Below are 27,024 nucleotides of genomic sequence, written 5' to 3'. Positions count from 1 at the left end.
TGTGACTTCAGGTGGCTCAACACCATATTAATTAGTGAGTGTTGTCACATAACCACACTACAGATTTTAAAATTCAGAATGCAGAGGTAGGAAGAATTTTGGTGGAAGCTCAAAGTATTAGCTGTTGCAGTACAACCACTTTTAGAAGCTGGGTATATCGTACATCAGATGAGCTCAACATAGTTGTACCCTTGATCTAGTGGTTTTTTAGATTATACCCACACAGTGAGCTAAATTTTATCATAGAGATACCACACATACGTTTCATACTTCCTCCCACATAATCCACATAGAGACGTATTCAACAAGCTTCATAAATATTTGAATGAGGAGAGGATCCTGCAAATAAAATAGATCCTAGTTTTATTCTCAGCTTAACTACTATACGAGCCTGTTGTCCTTTTGAGCAGTTACTAGACATATATATTTTTTGCAGCAGTGTCTTCTCGGCTCATTCTTAATTTTGGAAAACTGTGGGCCCAACTCTTCAATTTCTTAGCAATTAACCCTTTCTGAAGAAAGTGGGAACTGATATACTGAATGTCAGGACCCAGTTCCCTCAAATTAAGCCTTCAAAAATGCTGACATTTTGAATTAGTGCTACTTTTGAGTATTAGAGACACAACTATCAGCTTTCTAATTTGTAAACCCAGTTCAATAAATTTTTACCAATTTCATAGTCATGAATCCTAATAAATATTTCTCAAAAGCACTTTAAAGTTGCTGGACAGCAGGTGCTAGTGAATGTTAGGTGTTATTATTTTTCTTGTGAAAATCCTATCAGCAACTCCATGCTGTGATATCTGGAAGAACAGCTTCCAATGAAGAAAAATTGCTTGTCACTTGCTGCCTCCAGATGCGAGATAGTTAAAGTTAAGCAGAAGCCATATTGCTGTGTTTCCTATTTCTTTCATAAAACACAAATAAAGTACCCTGTGGAAATATGTGAGCTGAAGTGACAGGCATCTATTGAATGCTTTTAATTGCTGCCAAAAATAGTCCAAAGCTTTCACCAAAGTTAACACAGATAAAATTTCCATGGAAAGCATCAGTTCCATGTGAAAAGAAGTTAGCCATTTCATCAGTTAAAATAAAAACAGCAATTACACACTTTATCTCTTCTGAAAATTCCATTTTACCTTATAACAGAGAGATACATTTTAAATACTGTTCTCACATCAGTGGAGAATGCAAGAAGCTGGGAATGCCATCTTACTTATATCACTATATAGTAACATCATCCCCCGCCACTAGTAGGCAGATTTTAATCATCTTCTTTTCATTATTGTTACAATAGAGCCTAATATTGACAGTCAAGGACTAGAATTTGCTAAACTCAGCATAAAGACAAAATGCTCCCAGTGTGTTCAACAAGATACATCTTTAAAATCATGCATTCAGAGCTTCTAAAACCTTGTACCGTTGGTAAAAAATCAAGCTGGGTTAGTGAAAGATTCGCTGCCCGGTTACAAAAAATTAATCTTCCCTCATTATAAATTTAATCACTAAATGCTCCCCAGACACTAAACGTCTCTCACTGACTGTTTGAAGTCCTATGTAGTATAGTGTCAGCCATATGCAACAGCTTTGGCCAAAGACATTAGTGCCACTATGATGGCTTGTCTCACCAGTGTTAGCAGATCACAGAGTGTATCTCATGCTACAGCTAGGCAGAAAACAGTTTTCTTATCTCACAAAACTTGCAATTATCTTTCTCTTCCTCTCTTCATTTATCACCAGCTCTCAAAGGATGAATTTTTTGATTGTTTCCCACTCTTTCCATGAAACAGAAAGAAACTAAGATATCCCGGTACCCAAGGCACTCATGTGGAAAATTGTCACTGCCTGCTTCAGACCTGTGACCTGACCTAGAGCTTTAACAGCACAGGTAAAGTCTCCCAACATGAGGCTATTATCATTATGAGATAATACTTGGGACAGGTCTCTCTCATTTTAGCTAGAAGGGTCTGGACCTGCGGGACTACCTTGACAGTTTTTCCCAACCACATTCTTGATGAAGACAATCCATTAATGGGTGTTTTCTGAAACAAAACTGTTAAAAAAAAATAAAATCCTGACCAACTGTAGCCTAAAACCTGTATTTCCTTAACACTGACAACTCCCAGTCAAGTCAATGAATTCACAAGATGCAGGATCAGGCTCCTTGTGGCTAAAATTACTATTTTTCCAGTTTTCTTTATTTAAGTTTTACTTCCCCGGTATCCAGAACAAACAGACATCAGCACGAAAAGAACCCATTAACATGCCTAATGCTTTCCCCTAAAACTACCATGATCTCACCACTTCCAAAGCCCAAAGGAAATTAAAGCACAGCTCAAGAGGACGGCGCTGAAGGATACAACTTAAAACCCAAGAAAGCTGGGAAATTTCTGTGCAAAGGCTGCAAATCTGGGCTTGGGAAGGAAAGAAGCTTACAATGAGCTGTAATAAAATTATTCTAGTCTGTAACCTGAAAAGAGAAAGCCTGCCATTCAGCAAACAGGAAATCCCAGAATTTATAGATGACCCTGTTACAAAGCAAATGTTTTGGAACAAATCGTTCTTTCCCTAGCGCCTGTTTTCCACTGTTCTCTCTCCTGCACTTTCCCCTGTAAGACAAGGGCCAGAGCAGCACCGTCTGGCTGTCGCTGGTAGTGGCACGCCTCCGGCCTACACCCACAAACGCAAGATGAAGTGAGGAACCTAACAAGGGACTCTGAGCCTGAAAGATTATCTGTTTTTTTCAACTGTATTAGTTAGCATAATAAAAGGTATTACCTTCTCCCTGTTAAACTTGCCCTTTTTTATTCCCATTGATCATTGTAACTGGAGTACAATTACTTTTCTACTAAAAAAATGAAGTTTAGAAAAGCTTGTGCATAGGTGTGTGACATGCAAAACTTCTGCCCTCAGCCAATGTTAAATTTCACATACTCCTTGTACATATGACAAAGGTGACTGCACCAAGAAAAAAAAAACAAACCCACAATTAAAACAACCTCACCAGCTTCCCTACTTTTCTTCTGCTCATTATGTGTCAAAGACTCAAAGGCACCAGTGAGACTGCAGATGCAAAAGAAAAAGGGGGAGCTCTCATCACAGTAACCAAGCTGGTCAGGAAGGAGAAAGGCAGCTGGGTGCCAAGACAAGAAAAGGAGGAGGCCCTCGTCTGCCCTCTTATTTCCACCACACCCCTCCTCACTCCTTTGGGAGAGAGAGCCACACGAAGTCAGGAAATGCTGGTAAAAGCCACAAAGCGCATCCCACTCAACCTTTGGTGTCCATGTCCCCACTCTAGTGAGATCAGCATTGTCCAGAGGTTTGCAGGACAGGGGTAGTAGCATTCCAGTATTGCCAAGTGCCATGTCCCAAAAAGCCTGGCTTGGGAACTCCTTCCTCACTAGTCCTAATTCAGCAGCTAGCAGGGCAGACAGATCTTTCCTGCTGACACAGCAAGCATGTGTCCACACTTGTTCCAAGCAATAGGGTCATACAGCAGAGACTTTCATGGTATCTGTGGTTTTACAAAAGAATAGGTGTGCCAAGGAGCTAAACCTGAACGAGCAAAGCACGTGCTCCCAAAGGACAGTCTTCACTGTTCAGCATGACCTAAGGATTTAACTCCTGACAATATGGAAACCATCTATCAGAGAGGATCTCTCTTTTCTGTTCCTTTTCTTTCTCTCATCCTATCCCAGGATTGCTTAAAGTAACAAATTGAACTTAAAAAAAAAATCATTTTTCCTCTGCAGCTATCAAATTGTCTGGATTCCTACACACTTTAAAAAAACAGATATTGAATATATCTCTCCTCAGCAAATTTACTCTGTAGCATAAACCATTCCCCACAGGAGGTCTGTGAGGCTCAATCACTGTGACACAGTCAAGGGAAATTTAGACAGTCAAGGAAAATTTAGACCGATGTTTGAGAAGCCAGGACAAAAAAGATCAGCTCTTCTCAGGATGAAGAAAAGGTGCCTCAGCTAAGTGGGGCTGGCAGACCAGCGCTGAAATACTCTTCAGATATGCAATTACAGTTATCCCTAGGGGTTTTGCTTTTGTGGTGTTGTTTTTTGAAACTCTTCTCCAGAGTCAACAATTTGCCTGAATCGCTTCTTATTCATTTCATCTTCATGACTTCTGAAGGCATCTAATGAGGCACTTTGAAGTTTGCCTGAAAACAAAACAGAACAACAACAACAAAAAAAAAAGCAACCACCCTGAGATGATATTATATCTTTCTCCTGAAACTATAATCTTCAGGATTATAGCTCAGCTTTGTTTTGTTTTAACACTGTGCTATCTTTGGATTAATAGGCTTTGTCCTTACCATGTTAAAGTTTCTTGGGGACCAAAATCCAAAACGTCGGACCTATGATATGGTTATGCAGGCTTGATTGGCTGTATATAGAGTCAGGGCTGGGTCTGAAATTTAAATTGAGGTAAGCATTTTGTTATTTCAGGTTTTGTTCAGCACAGTATCTTAGCCTAGTTAGTCCTTAAAACACTGCAGGTGGGATTGAGCGTAATTTACAGTGAGGCAAATCTGGAGTCACTCATCTTTTTCAGAAGAAAGCTTTAAATCTACAGTAGTTTGAGTGTATAATCTGGCCTCACATCTCTTAGCCAAACCCACATAGACACACTCATAAAGCTACAGAAGCAAACACAATTAAAACATTATTTAACTTTATTGCCTGACTCCCTCCTGAATATCCCTCCACAAAGACACATACTTTTGAGTATTTTTTTTTTAAAGAAGAAATCAAAGAAGTGGAAGATCTATGGAGATGTGGCCAGTCTCTGCTGAGGCTGCAGCTTGCCAGATCAATCAGCTTTGTGATCATTGCCATCAGTTGAAGAATTTATTTCTTCATTTTAAGGAAAAAAAAAAAAGCTTTTCTCTTTTTGAGAAAAGCTATCAAGATTTTGTTATACAAAACCATTCGAGCTGTCTTGTGATGGGCCCCATTGTACTGTGAGCTAGTTCTTCCTGAGGGGAGTCTTCAGGCTTCAGCCAGTTTATTCAGTCATCTGTGCAAAGATTGATAATGTAGATGTGAGTAAGAGGCTGGAATTGTCAGCCTGTCTGAACACTGACAGCTACAGACAGATTTACAAAGCAGCTCAGCTCCCACATATAAATGGCCACCACTTAAAAACTGCCTGGCACATAAGAGCCCATCAGCATGTTGTTTGTTGAGCAATTTTTGAAATACAGCCACACAGCGAATATGCAGAGGTAGCCACTCTGCATGGAGGGAATCCGTTTCAGATTGCCACGTGGTATTGTGCCATCAGCGCATGTGTTACAAGAGGAGTTTGGTTTTTCACTCTATTTTGTTAAAGCCAAATCCTAGGAAGGAAGGGAGTCTTGGCAGTAATCAGAGTGTCCACATTGTTTCAAAATGTGGGCAGGAATCCTAACAACTTATCTCACTATTTGCCTACGTTTTTCTTTCTGCAATCACACACAGAAGATAAGTTTGTAAATTTTTCTGAGCGTGTCACACGTCCTGCAATTTTAACTGACTGAAGTCTGATGGAAGCAAGAATAGAGATGATGTGGGACACTTCCACGCAGCATCTCAAAGTGTGTCCAGTCTGACACATGGATGGGATTAAATTTGATTTAGGTTCCTATAGCTGACATTTGTACCCTTACTTCTACAAAGCAAGAGTTTGAAAGGGTCCCTCTTTGGCAGCACCTTCTCTTCTTGCTGAAGTTTAAGACCGAAATTTCTGGATTCTTGTATAGCACTTCCTAACTTAAAAAAAAGGTTCACTTCAGAATAGGTCTCATATACAAGCTGACAGTTATTTTGCCAGGAACTGGGAGTTTTAGCCAGTGCTGTGTGGTTTCTGTAAGCAGTTTTGATGTGAACAGCAACACACGTAACTAGTGAGTCACATAATGAAGCTTCAGTGCTTGAAGGCAAGGAGGGCACAGCAAGCCACACCTTTGACATTTTGCCCGTACCTCTCTGCTACTCGCACCAAAACATCGCTAGCTGTGCAGTCGCTGTTTGGAAAGATTTTCATAACTTCATGATGCACCAGCACAGTATTTGAGACCGCCTGTACCTAGACAGCACATAACCTTTGCTCCCCAATGGCGAATTCAAAATGACTACCTGCCATCACTATTCTCCTTCAAGTTTCTCTCCAAATTTGTCAACTCTGAGGAAGCTGTACAGCAGTAGGCACAAATCTTATTGTAATTAAAATATCTTTCAAGATATATAGGCCGTATTACTGAGAGATGGAATAGGGACAAATGAAAAAAATCATAAAGTAATTGTTTGCAAATGTGCACAAAAGATAAGTTGCTTTATGACAGCTCTCTCTTACCTGAAAGTAGCATTTTGGGGAGATAAAGTTCTTTCTTCTTCAAGGCCTTGCTTTTCAAACACATAAATATAAGCTACTAATTCATTATTCTGATGTTGATAAGTAAGAAAACAACCTACCAGCTTATTTATGTGTTTTAGATAGCTAATTCTGCTTCAACAGTCTGCTAGGGAAGTAGCTATTTCACTTTCACAGCTGTTAGAGCCTGTTCAAAGACACACATACACTGAACTCTCCCTTGGGAGTTTTGTTACTATTTAACCTTAGACTAGAAGGAAGCTTTTTAACAAGTATTTCTGAACCAAAACCACGTCTGTCCTTTGCACGTTTAAAATAGAGCAACTGATAAACAACGCTCACTACACCGCAAAGCAACTTCAGCGACAAGAACAATTGCTCCAGTACTGCTAGGAAACTCAGCACAATACTGCATTACAAATTAAGAAACTACATAATAATATTCTCTCTATTGGGTAAAGGTGTACTCCAAGCCCCACTTAAGTCCAAAGTGGATGATGGGGTTTGGTGGCCAAGTATCACATGACTGTTAGTAGGTCTACTTTCAAGGGGTGTAAAATGTAAAAGAGAGAGAACAGGTAGGTAGTGGACTGGTTTGCTACATTTGTGAAGCAGCAACCATTTAATGATCTATCCTAGTTAGAGGCAGCTAAATAGCAGGCTTTAGATCCAAGAAATGAAAGCATTCATAGAGGAAATTCGTATTTCAGTTGAGTTATTGCAATAAATAATAAATGGGAACTTAAGAAGCTGACTGTACTGTGGAAGCCCAAGTCAGAGATGAGACAGAAACTTCTATGAGTGGATAAGGGTGAAAAAACTCCTTTGTATGTTGATTTAAGCTCTAGAAACAGCAGGTATGTTGACTTTGAAGCTTAAAATCAGAAGTCTGATTGAGCTCTATTATGAAGATATACTTAATTATTTTTTCTCTTCTTTGCAGTGTTACCAGTGATGCCTATTCAATTCGATACCTCTGCTGCTACTTTCTAAATTTAATGAAGTGGCAAAAGAATCCCAGCTATCAGCCTAAAAAGATTTGGGTAACCAACAGTATCTTCTGTTAATATAAATAAAGCCTAGATCTGCATAACATCATGGCCTTCAAACATTTTCTCTGGTAAAAGACAAAATTAAGATAGTAGTACTTCCCTCAGGCCCTTTTTAATTAAGCAAGAATCCTCAGGGATAAATGAACAAACTTAGCTCAGTTTGGAGCTCCATTGATAGGTGGGAAATCTCCTTATCCCTAGTGAGGCACTTGCAGAGGGGTTCTTGGTGGGATCACAGCATTGGTCAGAAGAGGTTCCTGAGATCTTGCAACAGATTCATGTAGACCTGAAGAATGTCTTCAAGTCAAAAGCCATACTCAAAGCATCACCAGGTTCACCTGTCAGCAGAACCCGAATTCTTAGAGGCGCTCTTCCTCGCATTTTCTTTTAGTACAGCTGAGAGAAGACTCCCAAAGATCTGAATGTACAGCTGCATGGCAACTACAACTTCCTGTTTATACTGAACATAGACAAACTGTGACTTAACATCATCCATATAAAGTGGTATGTACTTCAGGGAGACTATTAAAATAAATACAAATACACACAACAATGGTATCTTTAATTCCATGGCATTTGACACTCAACTTTACTTGCATCTCTGTGCTAGTAACTGAGACCTTGCAGATACATTAATCATGAAAAACGTGCATGATGCCTTTCTTCATGCATTTTGTTGGCACTGTCTTCAAGATAACTGAATGCATTTGGCCTCATTTTCACTCACAGCTGCACTGATTTAAGTAAAGAGTGACTTCAAACCCATTTAGTCAAATATTGGCAAAAGTCTGTAAGATATGTTTATTTTGGTTTAGCTAACATGGACTGGGAATACACAGTAAACCAAAGCTAAACATGAGTAAGACCCTCTTAAATTGAAATAAAGTTGTCTGCATTGTGAATGCTTAAGTAAATCTAGTTTAAAATTCTGCTCCAATTGAATCAGCCTCACTTTCCCATCTAGATGCGGCCCCTGTTTCAAAGGCACTCTTTTTGCCTGTCAAGTGCAAGGTAGTTTTGTGGGTTGGTAAAATTTCTGTTGAGCAGTTCTGAGACAATTACAGGCTACTAGATACTTTCAGGAAAAGATGTGTTAAGTACCCAAAAAAAGAAACTAGCCTTTGTGTTCTCTTTAAAAGCAAAACAGTTTATAAACTGTAGATGAACTTCTTATCTGGTAAATCTCAAAATTCATGAATTGGCTCGGAAAACAGCAGTGCAGGGGAGGAAGGCATTATAAATCATCCAGAAGAAGAAATATAGACCTGAGTCCATCTCATTCTTGCTGGGCAGAGCACATACAAGTTTTTCTGGCTATTAAGTAATGCCTTTTTTTTTTACTTTTGTATAGGCAATCACCACTGTATGTACTATATCACTCTAGTATCACCAGAGTGGAGTTGCAAGGGAAGGAGGGGCAGAGGGAGAAAGAAAGAAGCTGCCAGCATTGGTCTTCAGCTCAGCCAGTGCTTGATTGCAGGTATAAACATTACACGCTGTATCAGCAAAGCTGTAGAGAGTGAGCCATAAACCTCCCAGGAGGGGCTTTACAGGGAAGGCTGACAATGCAAGTTCAGAGTCAGTGTGTTATTTGGAGACATCCTGAGCAGCTAAAAATACATAGCAGCCTTCAGGAAGAAAGCAAAAGGGAAATATCTTCCTCTTTCCAGTGCAAAGGGGCAGGGGGGAAAGGAAGGAAAGAAAGCATTATCAAAAAACACATGGAACATCTGGCTTGGGGAAATCCTACATGTGCGTATGTAAGCAGGTAAGCCACCTGTGCTACCAGTGTGTAGCAGTAGGATCCTGATGCTTGAAATGACGCTAAATTTGGGAAAGACTGTAGCCAGGGGCTTGCTCTAATCATCATTGTACTATCACCTTTAACAACTTGTCTCTGCTTGAGCAGATCCAGCACTCACATAGCAGCTATTAAAACTAAATTGCTTTCATTAATAGAATTTCCACATTCCATCTGTGCTGGTATCCCAATGTCCTCCATAAACAAACACTGAGCTTTACCATAAGAACTGACAGCAGAAAAATATCCCCATTTTATAAGGTGTGACAGATGCAAAAGACTCGCAATGTTGGGGCTAGAACACGTAATCAGGAGTGCTAGCTTGTGTTTCATCATACCATGTTCCTCCCATAAGCTGTCAGTATTTTGCTGAGCCCCATGATCTGAATATGTTTCTGGGCAAAAAAGAGCAAAGCAGTTATGAAGGCAAGAATTCCAAAATTGCTCTTAAAACTGTGGCCACATTTTCAAACAAATAATTTTCAACACTGTCTCCCATAGTACTCTCCTGGAGAAGCTGGCAAGTCCTGACTTAGACAGGTGCACTATTTGCTGGGTAAAAAACTGGCTGGATGGCCGAGCCCAGAGAGTCCTGGTGAATGGAGTGAAATCCAGTTGGTGGCCGGTCACAAGCGGAGTCCCCCAGGGCTCAGTTTTGGGGCCGGTCTTGTTTAATACATTTATCGATGATCTAGATGAGGGGATTGAGTGCTCCCTCAGCAAGTTTGCAGACGACACCAAGTTGGGCGGGACTGTTGATCTGCTGGAGGGTCGGAAGGCTCTGCAGAGGGATCTGGACAGGCTGGATCGATGGGCCAAGACCAATTGTATGAGGTTCAACAAGGCCAAGTGCCGCGTCCTGCACTTGGGTCACAACAACCCCATGCAACGCTACAGGCTTGGGGACGAGTGGCTGGAAAGCTCCTCTGCAGAAAAGGACCTGGGGGTGTTGACTGACAGCCGGCTCAATGCGAGCCAGCAGTGTGCCCAGGTGGCCAAGAAGGCCAACGGCATCCTGGCCTGTATCAGAAATAGCGTGGCCAGCAGGAGTGATCGTGCCCCTGTACTCAGCGCTGGTGAGGCTGCACCTCAAATGCTGTGTTCAGTTTTGGGCCCCTCACTACAAGAAGGACATTGAGGTGCTGGAGTGTGTCCAGAGAAGGGCGACGGAGCTGGTGAGGGGTCTGGAGCACAAGTCTGATGAGGAGCGGCTGAGGGAGCTGGGGTTGTTCAGTGTGGAGAAGAGGAGGCTGAGGGGAGACCTTATCGCTCTCTACAGTTACCTGAAAGGGGGTTGTGGGGAGGTGGGTGTTGGTCTCTTCTCCCAAGTAACAAGCGACAGGACAAGAGGAAATGGCCTAAAGTTGTGCCAGGGGAGGTTCAGGCTGGATATTAGGAAAAATTTCTTTACTGAGAGAGTGGTGGAACACTGGAACAAGCTGCCCACAGAAGTGGGAGTCACCTTCACTGGAGGTGTTCAAGGAACGTGTGGACGTGCATTGTGGGACATGGTTTAGTGGGCATGGTGGTGTTGGTTGATGGTTGGACTTGATGATCTTACAGGTCTTTTCCAACCGGTCTTTTCCAACCGTAGTGATTCTGTGATCCTCTCAGTAGGACCCATTCGGAAAAATTGCTGGCAACAGGCAGTTCTGCAAGCAGCCTGTGCAACTTCAAAAACCTGCCTGAAGAGACAGGGTCGATACCTAATTTGGCACAGGACTGGAAACATTCTATAATAGAAGGAACGACTGGCAGGGTGTTTACTGCTGCTAGTGATGAAGCCAGAGGGAACCCACCTTGACTTTCAGATTCCATTTTGAATCTGCAGGACTGCACCTAGGGATTTTTTTTTTATCCTGTAAATGAAGCAAAGCTGATCTGCAGTCACTGAAACAAACCTGGAACCTATAATGCTAACTAACTATCTATCAAGATACAGATAATGAAATGCAAACTGTTAATTTTCAAAAGAGAAGCATCCATTAGGAAAATTTCCAATCATTCGTTAAAACAAGAAAGGTAGAAGTGGGATCAGCTGATACTAGTTATAAAGGGTTAAATTGCCTGCAGAAAAGCATTTCTAGTTCCATCTGATTAAATAGGAGCTATGTTTTCTAACCTTCTTGCTCTAATGTTGATACAGTACGAAGCTGCCCCAAGGAATCTTTCTTCTAGGACTGCCCAGTGCAAGACCTCAGTCACTCTTGGAACTCAGGTCAGGGCTCAGAAAAGCTTTTTTTTTTCCTGTTACCTGAATGAGAGGTACTCTGATCAGTAAAGGCAGGGGGAGATGTCACAGGTGGCATTTCATATTCAACATGTGCAAATATTTCAGAATGATACTGTGAGAATAGACCTTGATTATACCTAACGATCAAGTGAGATTATGTAAATTCAGACTAAATTACCTGCACTATTTTAAAAGGCCCTACGATGTAGGATGAAGGTACTGAATAACCAGGCTGCAAACACAACCAAGTAAAATGGAGTTAGTAATTCCACTGATCAGAGATTCTGCAATGCCGTAACTACTACAGAGAGATGAACTGCAATCTTGATATAAAAGGTAATTTAGAATGTGGCTCGTGTTGTCACATTGTCCTGGAAATAAGTTTAGAGCAGGTCCTGGCATCAGGGGGAGTTGTTGCCTCTGCTGTAGATGTTATGTGACCCTGAATAAATTACTCAGACTTGCAGTTTATCAGCCTGTACCATAAGGATGACATGCATCTCAAAGGTGTTTAAAGAATTAACTCCTTAATGATTGTAAAATGATTTGAGATCCCTCTCTAGACGGTGCTGTAGAAGGGCAGACATTATTGCAATCACTACAGCTTTCAATAGATTTTAACTATGATAAGGAAAGCTCCTGCAGGAATGCACTGCTAGGAAACTTAATGCAGCTGTTAATCCTGGAAGGCTCTGATTTGCAGAACTAAGTCCAGAATGTGCAAAGAGTTGGGCTGTGACTAAAAATGACCTTTTACACACATTCTCAAGCTTTTACTACTGGAAAACTAGGGAGCGTCACATATATTTCGAGTATAAAAGGAGTATTCATGCTCCCAGATGGCCAGCAGGCCACTCCACCAATTTGCCAGGCTCAGAAATGAGGTAAAACAAGTTCTAATAAAGCAAAAAGAAGGCTAACTAGCAAGCAGGGCTAAGGAAAGACCCAGAATTTAGATTGTAGTGGTCTTTGCAGAACAAGACTGGGATGCCTTAGCAGAGGAAGTATGTGTAATATCTAGCAAAAGGTGAGAGGCCTCCATTTTCAGAAGCAATAAATTTAATGAAGATCCAGACTGACAATCTGAATATGCATCTATCTTCGCCTTTTCTCCTTCCGGCCTGTATCATTTCCTTGGGGAAGATTTCAGTTCTTGTTCACCTCTGTTGTGATTCCCTTGAAGTCTCAGCTGTTCCAGGGAAAGTAAATAGGGTTTAAAATTAATTATCAATTAAAATGAGGTTAATCAGCACCAGGCTTGTCATCTATTATCCTTGTAAGTGAGACAATCCTGTCCTCCTGCAAAACCCCTACAAGGAACAAGGCCAATAAGACTCAGCAACAAAGCCTGTTCCCTCGTGACCTTTGCTATCTTTAGGAAGAACAGCTAAAATAAGCTCTAATCCTCAGCCAGGCCAAACACTGTTGAGAACAACTATATTTAACCCTTTTGATGCACTGTGTATGCAAAGTGTCTGAACAGCAGAATGTGTTTATTATCCTATACTGTTTGTTGGTATGTTAGTTATAATATATTCACTGGATATGGCCTTCCACCATCCTAGCGTGGAAGCAGTTAACTTCGCCAAAGCCCTTAGCCACTACATCAGAACATGTCATACTCTGGATTTTTTGGTCCTAATGGGATATGCTTGCTTATACAATCATTTACACATGGCCTTTGTTTCAAATGCCTTCCACATTTACTGCGGTGATCTCCCCACTCACATGAACAGGACTATGCAGGCAACTTGCTGGAAAGCCAGAGTCTGAATACAGTTACCTGCAATTTTAAATTGTTAGAGAAGCAAGAAATCTCAGCTCTGACACGTGCAACCTATGAAATGTAACACTTTCCCAGACATATAGCAGATACACAGCATGCCTGAGCTCTGGCCTGTGCAAATGACTTATCTGTCTTTACATCCAAGAAATCTTTTAAGAAACCACTTAATGTTTACCTGTCAGTTTCCATATCCGTAAAGTGGAACGTATTTAGCAAGGTAAAAAAAATAAATTCATATAATTAAAGAGAAAATGTCAGTGAATGCAGGATATACCTGTGTCTCAGGATTCAGATTTACACGTATTTCTATTAACCAGGGGATAGGCACAGATGTGACAGGATGCCTTGGGTAACGCCAGTGCTGCTTCAGAAGCATCCTTGTCTAATAATCCCTGTGAGTCCCCAAAGCTTTTCTTAGAATTTTATTGCTTGCTGCAAACATGGAGAAGACTTTCAGAGGCACAAGTGAGAGTGGAAAGAACTCAGTTCCTACTGAGTTGAAAAGACAACATGAGCACTTTGCTCCCCTTTGCATGTTTAAAAACTCCCAGAATCAGTTTTGGACCTTGGACCTTCAGCACTCGATTAGAAAAGAACACTGATTTTTCTGAATATGGGCATTGCTTGCTCTTCCTTGCATTCAAAACCATCAAACAGAACAGAAAGCTATGTGTCCATTCTTTAGTGTCTCTTTGACCTCTATTTTCATCTGTTTTTTTCTGTTCCTATTTTAAAATAATTCAGTAGTGAGTGTGTATGTGCATACACTAAACTTTACTCTCAAAATACGTATTTTAAAAAAAACAACAAACCACAAGAACAATTTGTTCCAATCTGCTTTTGCAAATTGTTAAGGGGGAAGCTCAGCTGTTGCTGCCCTAATGGGCTTTATGCAAAGAGCCTTCTGCCAAGAACTGCCACAGAGCTCCAGCCTTGGCCTTTGCTAGGGCTTGCTGTGGGTCTTGAAATAAATGGAGTTGATCTATATGATCTGGGAATCAGCACTGCAACAGCAAGAGATTCCAAGACTGGAAAACCTTGATGCTCAGCTATGCAAAGGTGGACCTGGCCCCTATTTGTGACTAGGAGATGCCACAGAGAAGCCCCACAGAACAGAGTACGAACAGAGAGGGTGCACAACGGATAATGAGTCAATTAACAGGATGGGAAAGCAACAAGTTCTTTAGATTCCTTCAGTATAGTCCTTTGACCCTGATGTAAAGATGGTGAAGGCAGAAAAGAAAGCAAGCAAATATGGTTGTGGTGAGGTTTCATGTGAGAACCAAACCTGTGTGAAGTCTCACATGAAAACATGTTTGCCTGCTGCAATTTTTTCTCTAATGGAGACCTTTGATGTGACATAGATATCCATATATGACTACTACAAAGCAGCCTTGCTGTTTGGCTACATTTTGTTAAAAGAAGCTTTTAGTTAAGAGAAGCCTTGGCATGATAACATAGGGTTACATGGTAGGAAAGAAAAGAATTAGGCTGCAGGGATTTACAGCAAAGAAATTCTGGAGAGCCCAGGATATTAGGGTCAATGGTTTCCCACAGGCAGGTTACTCAACTAACAGATTTCAGTCTAAGACCAGTTTATGGATAAGTTTTGCCTGGGCCTCAGTGGGACACATAAAGTATGTTGTTTCATTAATTTCTGCTCAAGATCCTCTTTTTTTACAATTCTTTCACTGAGTAGCTGCTGTCATGGCCAGTGGGCCCCACCTGGCTGTCTCACAGGCACCAGAGCTGTATACTGGTTCTTTGTAGAGCAGGCCTTAGTAAAATTATGTGGTAAAAGTTAATTTAGTATCTCTCTTCTAGGAGAACAGTGAGATATGGAAACAGGTCCTATTGGAGGGTAGTCTGCTCAATATCAGCATACAGCCATTACATTCATTATCTTTCAGGCACCCAAAAGTGGACCTCAAAATCTGCCTTCAAAGGCAGACACATATAACCACCTTCTAGAGATCTCAGCTAACCACCACTGCTCTGGGAAACACAAGGGCTGGGAGGCAGATGTGCACTCTTGGAATCCCACTGCGACTTGGATTTCTGTATCCAGTTACTGTCTCAACAAAGACATTTGTAAAATGAAGCTGTCTTCACCCTCCCCCTTCTCTCTTGCTGCATTACTGGTATCTATTTTTGGTTGGGTTTTTTTTAAGTGTTCCACTTAGAACATTTTGTTATGTTCTTTGCCACAGTGCTTGAGACCTCTGTGCTCAGGATGCAGGCGGCATGTACCTGACTTCTTTCACAGAAAGCTGGAATCAGAAAGGAGATCTCCTTGACTTACAAATTCAGTCTTTTAAGTCTTAGTAAACAGAGTAAAAGCAGGGTAGAAAACCCCTGTTGATCTGAATGCTTTTATTTTGTGTAACCTTTTGTACATACCAAATATTATATTGCTTTATTTATTCTAGTCTCATTAAAATGGTAACATTCCTACCCACCTATGCATGTGTACATGCACACAGAATACCAAAGATTTATATTAACAACTGTTCTGGAACAGAAACAGTCGGTTATACTTCACTACCAGTACAACAGCATTTACAGTACAGACGGGATACACGTATTACTATTTTATAAGGAAAATCACACCCTTATTCAGTCAGTTTTACGCACAGAAAACCTCCATGCAGACAAAGCCCACGGAGCAGAATAGAGTTGAGGGACCCTGTTTGCCTGCCCCTCCACCAACCTGGGATCTGCTGCTGCCTGTGGCTGTGATGAGGTGTGGGATGCCCTCTAGTGATGCTATGTTCCTGTCTTTGGAAATACATTTTTGCTTCACGTGTGGCTTTTGAGGTCTCTGGAGAAAACAGCAGCTTGTGGCCTAAGCAAGGCAAAGCAGTTAAAAGCATTAGCGGTAATACCACCACATCCTCAGCCTTGGGGAAAAAGAGGCACTGTGCACATGTCACTTGGCTGTTGCGAGTCCTGCTTTTATGTCAGGACTGCGGGGACCGGTGTTGGCAGGGTGCAAAAGGAGCCTCACACAGAGCACCTCTGTCAGAAGGAATATTTCTGTGACAGCTACTTAGCAGGAAGAAGGGAGACTGAGGGAAGGGTGGCCTGAGTCCTCTTAACCTTTGGTCAATGACTGTCTCTGGCAGAAAGTCTTGTCTGGGAAGGTGGATTTTGAAGATGGGCCTCTAATGGGCAAGAATGTAAGAGCAGAAGAGTTAGGTACAGATAAAAAGGCTGTAGACAATATTACAAGAGAGAGGAAGCAGTGACCCAGTGTTTCAGTGGTCAGTGGGCCACAGGCTGTAACTTCCAATCAGTCTTTAGTCGTTGGGGAATATATACACACACAAGGCTATAACTTCTGTTTGTTTATCATGCCTCTAACTTCCATTAGGCAGGTGATATTTACATGCACTGACAACTGCCAGTCTAAGGACTTGGCTCATGTTGAAACCCATTTTCCTACCTCTCATGAACCCCATGATCAGACCCTCCACCTGAGCTTGGAAAAGCAGTAGCAATTAGGACAAGCCTCTCATCATTCCGCAGGCACAGAATGCAAGCGACATTGATATATAATGGAAAGCGAGTACAAAGCATACTCCAGAGACTTCTTGCAGCATGCTGACATCTGTGAGGATGCTGTCATTTCCCAGCAGCTAGGCAGGTATTCTTCAACAGACTCCCCTAAGGATACTAAGGCACTCCCAAACTGAACTGTTGCTGTCAGTATCAACTTTAGTAAATCCTAATTTCTTCTAACTGTCAAGGATCACAGGGTACTTGCCATACTGGAAGTGTTTACTCAGGTAAAGCTGGCCAAATTAAGGTTAGTATACCTATCTTCATGTTCAGCTGAATATTTTCTTTTCAAGAGGTTTTAGAGCAGCTTAGAAGAGCCAAGACCAAGGGGGATGGAGTGTGCCCTTGTATGACTGGATCAGCTCCATCGCAATTATTCGATTCCACAAGAGGTCACTAACAATCTGTGCCCTGCGCCTCTGCCAGGACGCAGCAGAAAGCGGCCGCTGCCTCCTCTTTGGCTCCCAAAGCAGCATCATGGTGCCAGACACAAAACAGAAGATCAATTCCTGAAAGGCAAGCTATAGCCAAGCGTCCAGCTGCACTGCCTTCAAAATGTATGAAAAACATGTAGCATTAGAAAAGCACGGGGGAAGATGGCAACTAAAGTTCATCTAGACACTAACTAGGACTAAGTCAGTTTTAAGATACTACAGCCAAAGGAGATATGTATGCACAGACATGCATTAAAAAAATTGTCAGAATAAATCAAACCAGATTTTTGTTAATTTAATGCAAGGTGTAAGTAGACAAGCCCTTGCATTTGGAACCACAGTAGAAGAAACAAATTAAACTTGTCTCCTAGATAAGTGGTAAATATTTTGATGTGCTTAGGATCCCACTGAACTACGAGATCTGAAATCCATCAAGCAAACTCTCTTACATCATACAAATAATGGCAAAAAACTTGGTGACATTCATCATTTTCTTTTAAAATGTCAAACAAGAGTGCAAGACCGATAGCCCAGCAATGCTGCTGCTGCTGTCAGCAACTCATTTAATCAACGGAGATGTTAATTCTAATAATGTCCTGGACTCCATTTAGTTTTGATTACATCATTGTTTTTTCTCAGTCAAATTGTGCACTGCTCAGGTTTACAAATAAGTGCTTTGTGTTTGATATTGTCTTCCTCCATCCTGAATCATCTTCTCTGCCGCTTACACTTTTGCTTAGCTTACACATTATTTGGCTGAGATTTGAAAAGCTAAAGCCCCATCTGCTCTGATACTAAAGATCCAACAGTACATTTAATTTTCAGTAGCCATTTGCCCCAGATTCTTGATTAAGATTCTGCCCATGGATAATAGTCATGGCATGCAAGTTCCATTGTCACCTTCTTTCCCCCAGACATTGGTGCATTTCAGTGACACTATCAAATATGAAATACTGCTATTCTTGACACACCTTCTATTCTTGTTCTTTCACGTCTTTTGATCCCCTACCATTTACATAGCTTCCTTACTTTAACACCAATAATCCAAGCTAAACTACAGGGCAAGCCAATAGGAAAAACAGCTCCAGACCTTGTATACTAAGAAAAAATAAATTATTTGGTATCTTAGCTGTTCAGCAGCTTATATGAAAGCAAATAAAACAATGTTCCTCATTATTTGAAGCATAGCAGGCAATTCCTTTCAGGAGACAAGTTGCAAGTTATTGCTAGTGAAATAGTAACTCTTCTTTAAGGGTCAGCAGCTCTTTTAGGGCCCTTCCCACCCCTCTCCACCCTCCATGAAATGGATTTTAAAACAGAAGATATAAAAATCCAATCATTTGTCTTGCTTGTATGAGTAAAATTATCCTTCAACATAAACACACAGATACGCTAAATACAAGCTGAATGTGTCCAGAAGGGATGAAAAACAAAAAAATAAAAGCAAATGGAAAAATGGGAAACTAGCAAATATAACTTTTAAAATAGCTCCTGTGGTGATTGCAAGGCTTGAAAACCAGTTGAATACAGCCAGAATGTTTATCACCTCTGAAGAAGCAATCTCGAGAAACCCAGGTCTGGTAGTTTTTTAATAGCAGATTGCAGAGTTTTTTAAACATCAGTTCAGTAATTAGAAGTCCAGTTGTTTTATATAGGAACAGATTACAAGCGTTTCCATACTTACTGCTTTGCTTCTAAAGCCAGAAGAATGACAACACTGTAAAAAACAGGTGCTATTGCAACAATATTCCTAGATTTCACTTGGACTTAAAAATTTATATCTGTTTATGTTAATAATGTCTCAGCTTTGCTAAAGACACATAAAATTTATATGTGATTTCCCAACACACATGAATGTGCAGAAGTGGTCCCAAGGCTGAAATTCTGTATAATTGCCTTTGTGGCAGAGTTCATCCTTCTTACTCAGGTACTATAACTAATTTATTACATGTGTCTTAAGTCTGAGCTTGTCAACATTTAATTATATCCTAAAGAATCACTCGTCTGTCCTGACAAACTACTGCTCTCCACGTTGCTGTTCGTATTAGGACATGGAACACTTGTAGCTTAACATTCTATAACCAGTAATGCAATAGCAAACCAGCTCAGGACGGACTGCAGCCTCCTGTAAGCCAGAGCTGTGCCATCTAAACAGAGCATGAGGTTTGGTCTCTGCAGCCACCTTCAGTGCTCCCGAACAACAGTAGCAGCTGGGACCCAAACCTTCAGTTTAGGCAACTGCTCAGCGAGCCAGGCAAACTCAACCCCCAGCCGTCAGGCTGGAAACTGTATTAACGCAGGTTCTCAGGTTAAAAACAATCAGTCTCACCACAATTCATGTAGTTTAAGGCCAGTATATACCTTTAAGTAGCTTTATCTGACCTTTTAAAATCAGACAGTTACATTTCAGCCACTCACCTTATATATTTGATCCTAGTAACTTGTGTTTGGCTAAAGCACGTCTTTCCAGAAAGGCTTGTAGTTTAGATTTGTAACAAAGCGCCAGCTTTGGGACCTTGAGAATCAGTACAAAGCAACTTCATTTGAACAATGTCAAATTTCCAGTGGCTGCAACAATGCAGTTTAAAACGTATGTGCCATTTTGCAGAATTATTCTGGTTTGTTTTGTTTAAGTTTTTCAACAGTAACTATTTTACTTCACTTCTGGCAGTTTTGTATTACAGGTAGAGATAGGGTCCATTACAAATGGTTCAGTCTAAATTAGACACAGTAAAGCACTCAGTCCAGGGCAGGACTGCTTAAATTATTAATTGCTAAATATATTTTCTGCCACCCACCCTTCTTTTTAAACACTTAGCAGTTTAGTTTTTAACAATGTCATGCCACTGCCACTATGGACACCCCACTTTTCCATTTTCATCAGAAACATACCCACCTTTTGCTCAAAGAGCTGCTCCCTGTAATGCCACATTTTCTGTGTCCCCCTCTTTCACGGAAGCATTGAGATTACAGGGAGAATCTATATCTTTGGGTTTGGATGCTGTGACTTACAGGGGAAAAAAGGAAGTGGATATTCCTCCTTTGTATGAAAAGCTCCAGGCAGGCCACATAGATGCAGGAGCAGACACAAGAACATGCTTTGTCACATAAACTTCTATACACACAGCAGTACTGAAACTTTGAATAGTTTGCACAGCCTGAAAGTGGCTTAGAGAAAGCATTTCTGGATAGTTTAATGTCTATGCCAATAAAGCCATTCGTTGAGCTGGTCTTTTTAATGCTTTGTGTGCCTTGGAACACCCTTTTACTGCATGCAGTAGTGTATCTTTGAAGGCAGCAAAGCTTTTGGATTGGCACAGTTACAGTGCTGGGTGAATTGTAACATCCTGGAAAATCCCTTTTAAATGCCAGACTAGGACTTGGAATGCATCCAAGCATTTGCAGCAGGCACAGCAAAACAGCTTTTGGAATTTAGCCTCCGTACTATGCAGACACTTAAAATGGTATAGACACGTTCAGTAAAGCTAAGAGCACTTGAAGTCAAGCAGCATAAAATAACCCGGGTCACTGGATTAACTGGTGTAAGATTGCGTATGGGGAAATAATGTGCTTGCCTGCTGGGTGAACAGGGGAGGGGGAGATTGCTTAGGAAGCTAAGCCTCAGGTTCACAATAAACACACTCACAGCAATATCAATTCTTCCACAGTGGCTAGATAGGCATTTCTGGAGGAAGACTTTTTAACTATAAGTTCCAGCTGTTTGCAGGAACTAATGGTCTGAGTATCCCAAGTGCTAATCGATAATGAGAGCAGATATCATCCCACAATGTGCTACTTCTCATGCTAGCGAGTAAGCCCTCCTTTCTGGCTGCAGTCAGCTGGCTGCTCGACACAGGAGCTGTTGCAGCTTCAAGCTGCCAGCTGGTAGGAAACTTTAGGATGATCCCCTGCCATCAGCCATGGCCTAAGTAGGAACCCTACAGCTATGAACTCATTTGGGATCTTCCCCAAAATCAATAAGCCCATAGCTATAGGTTTCTCCAGATCCCTAAACCAGATCTGGCTGGCTCTAAGTAGCTCGTTTGCTCTTAGGTGAAGAGTAGCTGTAAAACTTCAAGCCAAGTCCCTCAATTACCTTTCCAAAGTTCGCTTGTTTACAGAAATTAAAATTAATCCTATTTTATATTATATTTCTGTGTCCTGCAAATGAATGGTCAAGCTGTGGGCATTGCAAAGCAAGCTCAGTTTTTGTTAAGAATAGCTATATACCTTTAAAGCAGTCTTTGCCCTAGGAATGCCTCACTCTTGCTGTTACACACTGTGTTATGCCATCATTAGCTAGCTCAATGCTTTAACGGGATATTGTCTGGTACGCTTAGGCAACACTGGCAGGTTTTACTAGTGTCTTGTATGCTAGTTTTTATAAGTATTTCTGAATCTCACTGAAGAATTGCCTTTGTAAGTGCTAAGTTATGGGTTTATAACAAATAGTCTGAATTTATAGGACTACTACTGCCATGCTTACTGCAATGCAAGTTTAGCAGTAAGAATGTGTGCTCTGGTTTCAGACTCTTTCCTCATCTTCTGATGTCACCTTTATTTTATATTATCTTTGCAAGATGAAACAATATTAAAGTGTATCCCTGTCCTTTACTTTTCTTTCCACCATTTACTTCTCAGTGGATATAGCACTATCTTTAGGCACACGCCTGTCACTTCTCATGGGTTCCTTCTTGTGACCCAAGATAATCATTACAGACCATTTTCCAAGTGATCATAGAAAAACTTGCATTTCTTCTCTTCTTCGACTAGACTGAGAAATGCTAGAGACGCCTGGAAATATTTCAGAGAGTTTACTTCTCTAGATGGCATAGATCATAGCTGTTTGGTGATTTGAGCCCTTCCCACGCTTACAACTTTGGTATAGCTCAGGGCCTGTTACCCTGGGGCTCCTGTTATCACGCCTCATCTGAGATACTGCCAAAAAAGACAGACTGCTCTAAGCCAGGGTGGCACAAAGTAAGGGAAATGAGGAAGCCACAAACTCTTTTACAGAGTTTTGAGAGCTTTGCTTAACACTTATTCACAAGAAGTAGATCGCTAGTTAAGAAGCCTTAGTGGTTTGTGATACTGGTACACAAATATGATTTTTGAAACATATTTCATCACCCATGACAAAGTAACCTAAGAATACCACTGCAGAAAAAAGCGAGCTATTATACAATATGAAAGGACACTTCTGTGCTCACCAGAAGTTTTATACAAACTGTCTATGGAACATCTAGTATGATGCAAGCTTGTATTTAATGCAGTGTTAACTGATTTAGGGTTGCGTCTTGTGCAATTCTCGTGTCCCTAAAAGGCTAAAATGCCAGGGTTTCAGCAGCATATAAGGGAAAAAGAGAAAAGTAAGTGTGGCTGTGACAGTATGGATGAGCGACTGATGATAAATTGAGCAATATAAAACAGTTTTTCACTCATCTAAAAAATGGAAAGTTCAGAGTCATCACGTCACCAGGAACAAATCTGTTTTTCCCCAGCTCCTAGAAAAGCCTGTTTTCCTATATAATTCTAGAACAGCTGTATGCCACTGGGACAGTGACATTCTGTGATCCTATAGAGATGATGCCCAGTGGCTAAGGCATAACAAGCCATGTTGAATATGAGGAAGAGACCTTGAGCTCTGCTAGCAAATCTGGAAAATCAACATAGCGAGGCAGTGAGACGCTGTGTTGGTAGATAGATGGATGCTTTTTATACACAAGGCAGGAACTGAAGGTCACAAATGCACATGTCAAACCTCCATTGTTGTGATACATCCTTTTGTCCAATTGCAACTTAAATTTTTGTGGCATTTATAGCTATTTAGGTGCAAAAGCACTGGGAACATAAAAGATGAGATACTAGGCAGAGCAAAAGTACTCTAACACACATGCTGATTAAGATAGAGACAAATCCCAGACTTATGGGAAACCATAGGTCACAGAAGATGAAAATGAAAACTTGATGTGGTGATACAGTATCCACCTGCTCTCCTTCACCCTGTCCCATGTACAATGCTCTTAGGTGTCCTAACTGTTTTGCTACAATTTCTGCTCATTGGGTAGACATCTTTTAATTAAATATTTACACAGACCACCCACTATTTCCTTAGAGGATATGGAAAGCGTGAAGTCCATCAGCATACCACATAGAAAATGCCTAGATTATTTTTGCCTGCATGTAGTATTTGACAAGTAGCCAAATGAAATTTCGTCTGCTGTAATGATTGTCCCAGTGATCTACTTATCTTTACATGGACATTACAAGCTCCATAGCTTTTATCCTCAAATTATGAAAGCTTATGGTTCTTTTTTTCCAGGTCATTAATAAATTTAAGATGTTAATCTCAACAGCAAACCCTAGAATGCTCAATTACTATTTTTGTTTCACTGCAAGATGCAGTCATTCCCAACCACTATTTCGTTAGTACTGCATTTTGTGTTGAAACTACACATTTAACCTGTTCTGAGTGCTGTCATATAGGTGTTACCTTTGTGTCAAAACAGTGAAGATTCCAGACAACGTGTAAATTCATATTACAGAGTCCTCCTCAGTACTTGTTGAGATTCTGCCTCCAAGAGGCCATCTGAAGATGTGTTCACAAAAAAATACTGTTGGTCAAACTTGGAAATCATTCAAGAAAAAGAAAACGCTGAAATACCGGGGGTTTTATCTAGCAAGGGAGGATTAGCAGGAAATTTTCTACGGAAAATAATATATTGAGTGGTCTGCTGTAGCATTCTTACACCACAGCATCTTCATTGGCTGTGGTTAGAAATATGATGTTTGCAATTGCTCATGTGACATGAAAACTCCAAATGACTCTCGGCAGCTGCTTAGCATTCCCTTCGAAACATGGAAGGGAGCCCTGAACTGAATGTCTGCTGGGGTCAGCCCATGCTGCGAAGCAGAATTATGGACCTAGTCAGTGTGGAAGAGACAAACTTCCAGACTGGCAGTCGCTCTTGGTTTTATGCCACTATGCAGCCAGTTGACAAAGTTACTTTATGAGGTTTTGGGCTTTAACTGGAAGTATTTACGTTTGAAGTAACATAAAGGAAAGCCTCCAGAGATTTTTCCCCTTTCCCTCCAAGAGGATTTTTAGGTCTTGACTAGCATATACAAACAAAAGATGACTGATGAGAATATTCATTCTCTGCTGCTTGTTTCATTTATTAAGCACTTGGGAAGCAGAGAAAAAATGTAAACCAAAACCAATTCCTAATATTTCATGTGCAAGAGAGGAAAATTTTTCTGTAAAATGTTCCGATAGTCCTACAAAAATGTTATATCTGGAAAATAACAGCAGCTCTTTGGGAAAGGGATTTGTTGTTGAGATGACTGACTTCCCAAATCCTCTCTTGGAGTTCATGATTCATATCTGTGAGCCTGCAGTCAGAAACTGAAGACATTCAGACAACTCATTACATTACTAGCACACCACTAGCAGGATATTACCAAGGTGTTTCACAGAGCACTCCTGGTCTGTTGATGGCAGAGGTTAGCACATGCTGACAGGCAGTACTTCACTTCTTTTTCTTCACATCACTAAGAAAGAGATTCCCACTGGGAAACTCTTGATACCTGATGCCATGAAGACACAAGTAAACGGTCAATTTTTATAACCAAAAAATCAATTTATTTCTCTTATACTCCATCATCCTAAGCTGCCAATGCTGCCCCATGCACAGGTACTGCCCACTCACACACAGAAGAGCAGCATCTAAGATACAGTTTTTGCTGATGGACAGAGTTAACTACCTCAGCAATGGGACGAAATTAAAACTTATTTACGCCAAATACTACGTCATTCTGAAAGATGCAATCCTGTTTACTCTTACTGCACTGGCAGCCAAGCTCCAACTGCCCCAGATGGATCAGATTAATTTTGATGCATTCCTCCTCTCTGAATGTCATTCACTGATCATGGCTCTGTAGTTCAAAAGCTTCACTCGTAACTCTATCGTGTCAGAAATTATGGTATTTATTAAATTTCATTCTACATGGAAGATTGGCAATAGCTTAAAGAGAGCGTTATATATGTTACAAGGTCAAAAAGAGTCATAAAACAATACAATAAACAAGGCTGGCTGTGCTCATCTTGAATCATGTGTCACTGGGGAAAAAGTGCCCCCCAGAAGGGAAGAGCAAACCAAGTGTACGGAAGGCAGAATTGGAAAGACCACTGCAAAACAAGCATATTCCATTTTCCCTTCAGAGGCCTCCCATCTGGAACAGTATGGGGAAGAGGAACAGTTCAGATTGTTTGTGGCCCATTGCTAGCAGTAGTCTGCCATCTGCTGATCTACGCAGCTGTGTTTATAGCCTTCGAGGTAAAGCAGTCATCCATCTTTTCTCACAGCGTGCTCTTATTTCACTGTATGCTGGTACATAAGAATATGAAATGCAGTGTCTACTCATCTACGCTACAGTCAAGCAGAAGCCAAAGCCAAAACCACAGGATATCAAAGTGCAGCTGACCATTACACTAAGATGCTTGGATCTCTGTCAAAAAGCCATTCCGTAGACTTACAGCTTTGAACCATGACAAAAAAAAAAAAAAAAAAAAAAAAAAAAAAAAAAAAAAAAGACAGTTTACCCTAAAGTAGCTTCCTGCAACCAACAGAAAGTGGTTCGTGACACAGCCCAGAAAATTGCTGCCTTTCTGAGTACTGCTCAAGCTGACCAGGAGTTCCACAATCTAGCAGAGTTAACCCCTTCTTCCTAGGCAGGCAGTCCCTACATTTGTGAAATTTGTGCAATTGTTTACTTCCCCCTGCTCAGAGCTAGCATTCTTCCAGCAATTCTTCCTGTGCATGAGTACTCACAGAACATGTGGTAACTCCGTTCGCTGCATGTGGCCAGCTGTACAATTCCATTATGCAAATGACAATGCTGATAATTAAAAGTGTTTATCAAGTAACCACAGAGGAACAGGGCTCTCCTCCATGACCAAGATGCACTCTTCACTGTTGTGGCACTATATAACATGCCTATCTGTTATCCTCGCTACAGTTGTCTTAGCAGTTATCCAAGACACTGGCTTACAGTCAGTATTTTCCTAGGAGATGACTGACTTTCATAGGATGTTGACAAAATAAGGGGTCTGGCCTTTGAGATTTGGCATTTAACATCTGGAAATTAGCTTTGAAAATCCAGCCTATTTCTCCCGCTTTTTATAAAGAAACTCACGTTTGAAAGATGAGAGGTTCAGCTAGAAAAATAGAAATGCATGTCTGGTGCATGTCCAGGTCAGATGCAGAAAAGAAGTTTCTAGGGGACCCATTGTAAAGTTGGTGTTTTCTCAGATTCTTTTTCAAGAAAAAAGAACATGCACAGAAAATCATAAATCAAGATGGCTTTTGAGTACCTACCAGCAATGTAAAGTTTAAAAGGAAGGGACAAGAGAATGAAGTACTAAATAAACTTTGAAACTATTTGACTTTCACATAGGAGTATGATATCACAGATTTTACACTCACAATGACTTTCAACAAATTGAATTCAAGGGCAAAATGATGTGGAATTCATCTGAAAGGAAAAACTGGAGAGAAAACAAAAATGGGAGTGAGTTCAGAAATTTTAGAGCAAAGAAACCAAAGCAGAGGTCAACAAGCAGAGAAGTCCTGAGAGAGAGGGACCATTTGGAGAGACTGGAAAACTTGAATCCCATGTGTCCATATTGCTTGTGCAGCCTGAGCAGTAACACCATGCATTCCACCAACTGAGTGACTTAATCTTATACTTGAGTAACCAGCCACCTTTGAAAGGAGAAGATGTTTTAC

This window comes from Gavia stellata, chromosome 21, assembly GCF_030936135.1.
Source record: "Gavia stellata isolate bGavSte3 chromosome 21, bGavSte3.hap2, whole genome shotgun sequence".
Taxonomy (NCBI): Eukaryota; Metazoa; Chordata; class Aves; order Gaviiformes; family Gaviidae; genus Gavia; species Gavia stellata.
This window is presented reverse-complemented; position numbering follows the sequence as displayed.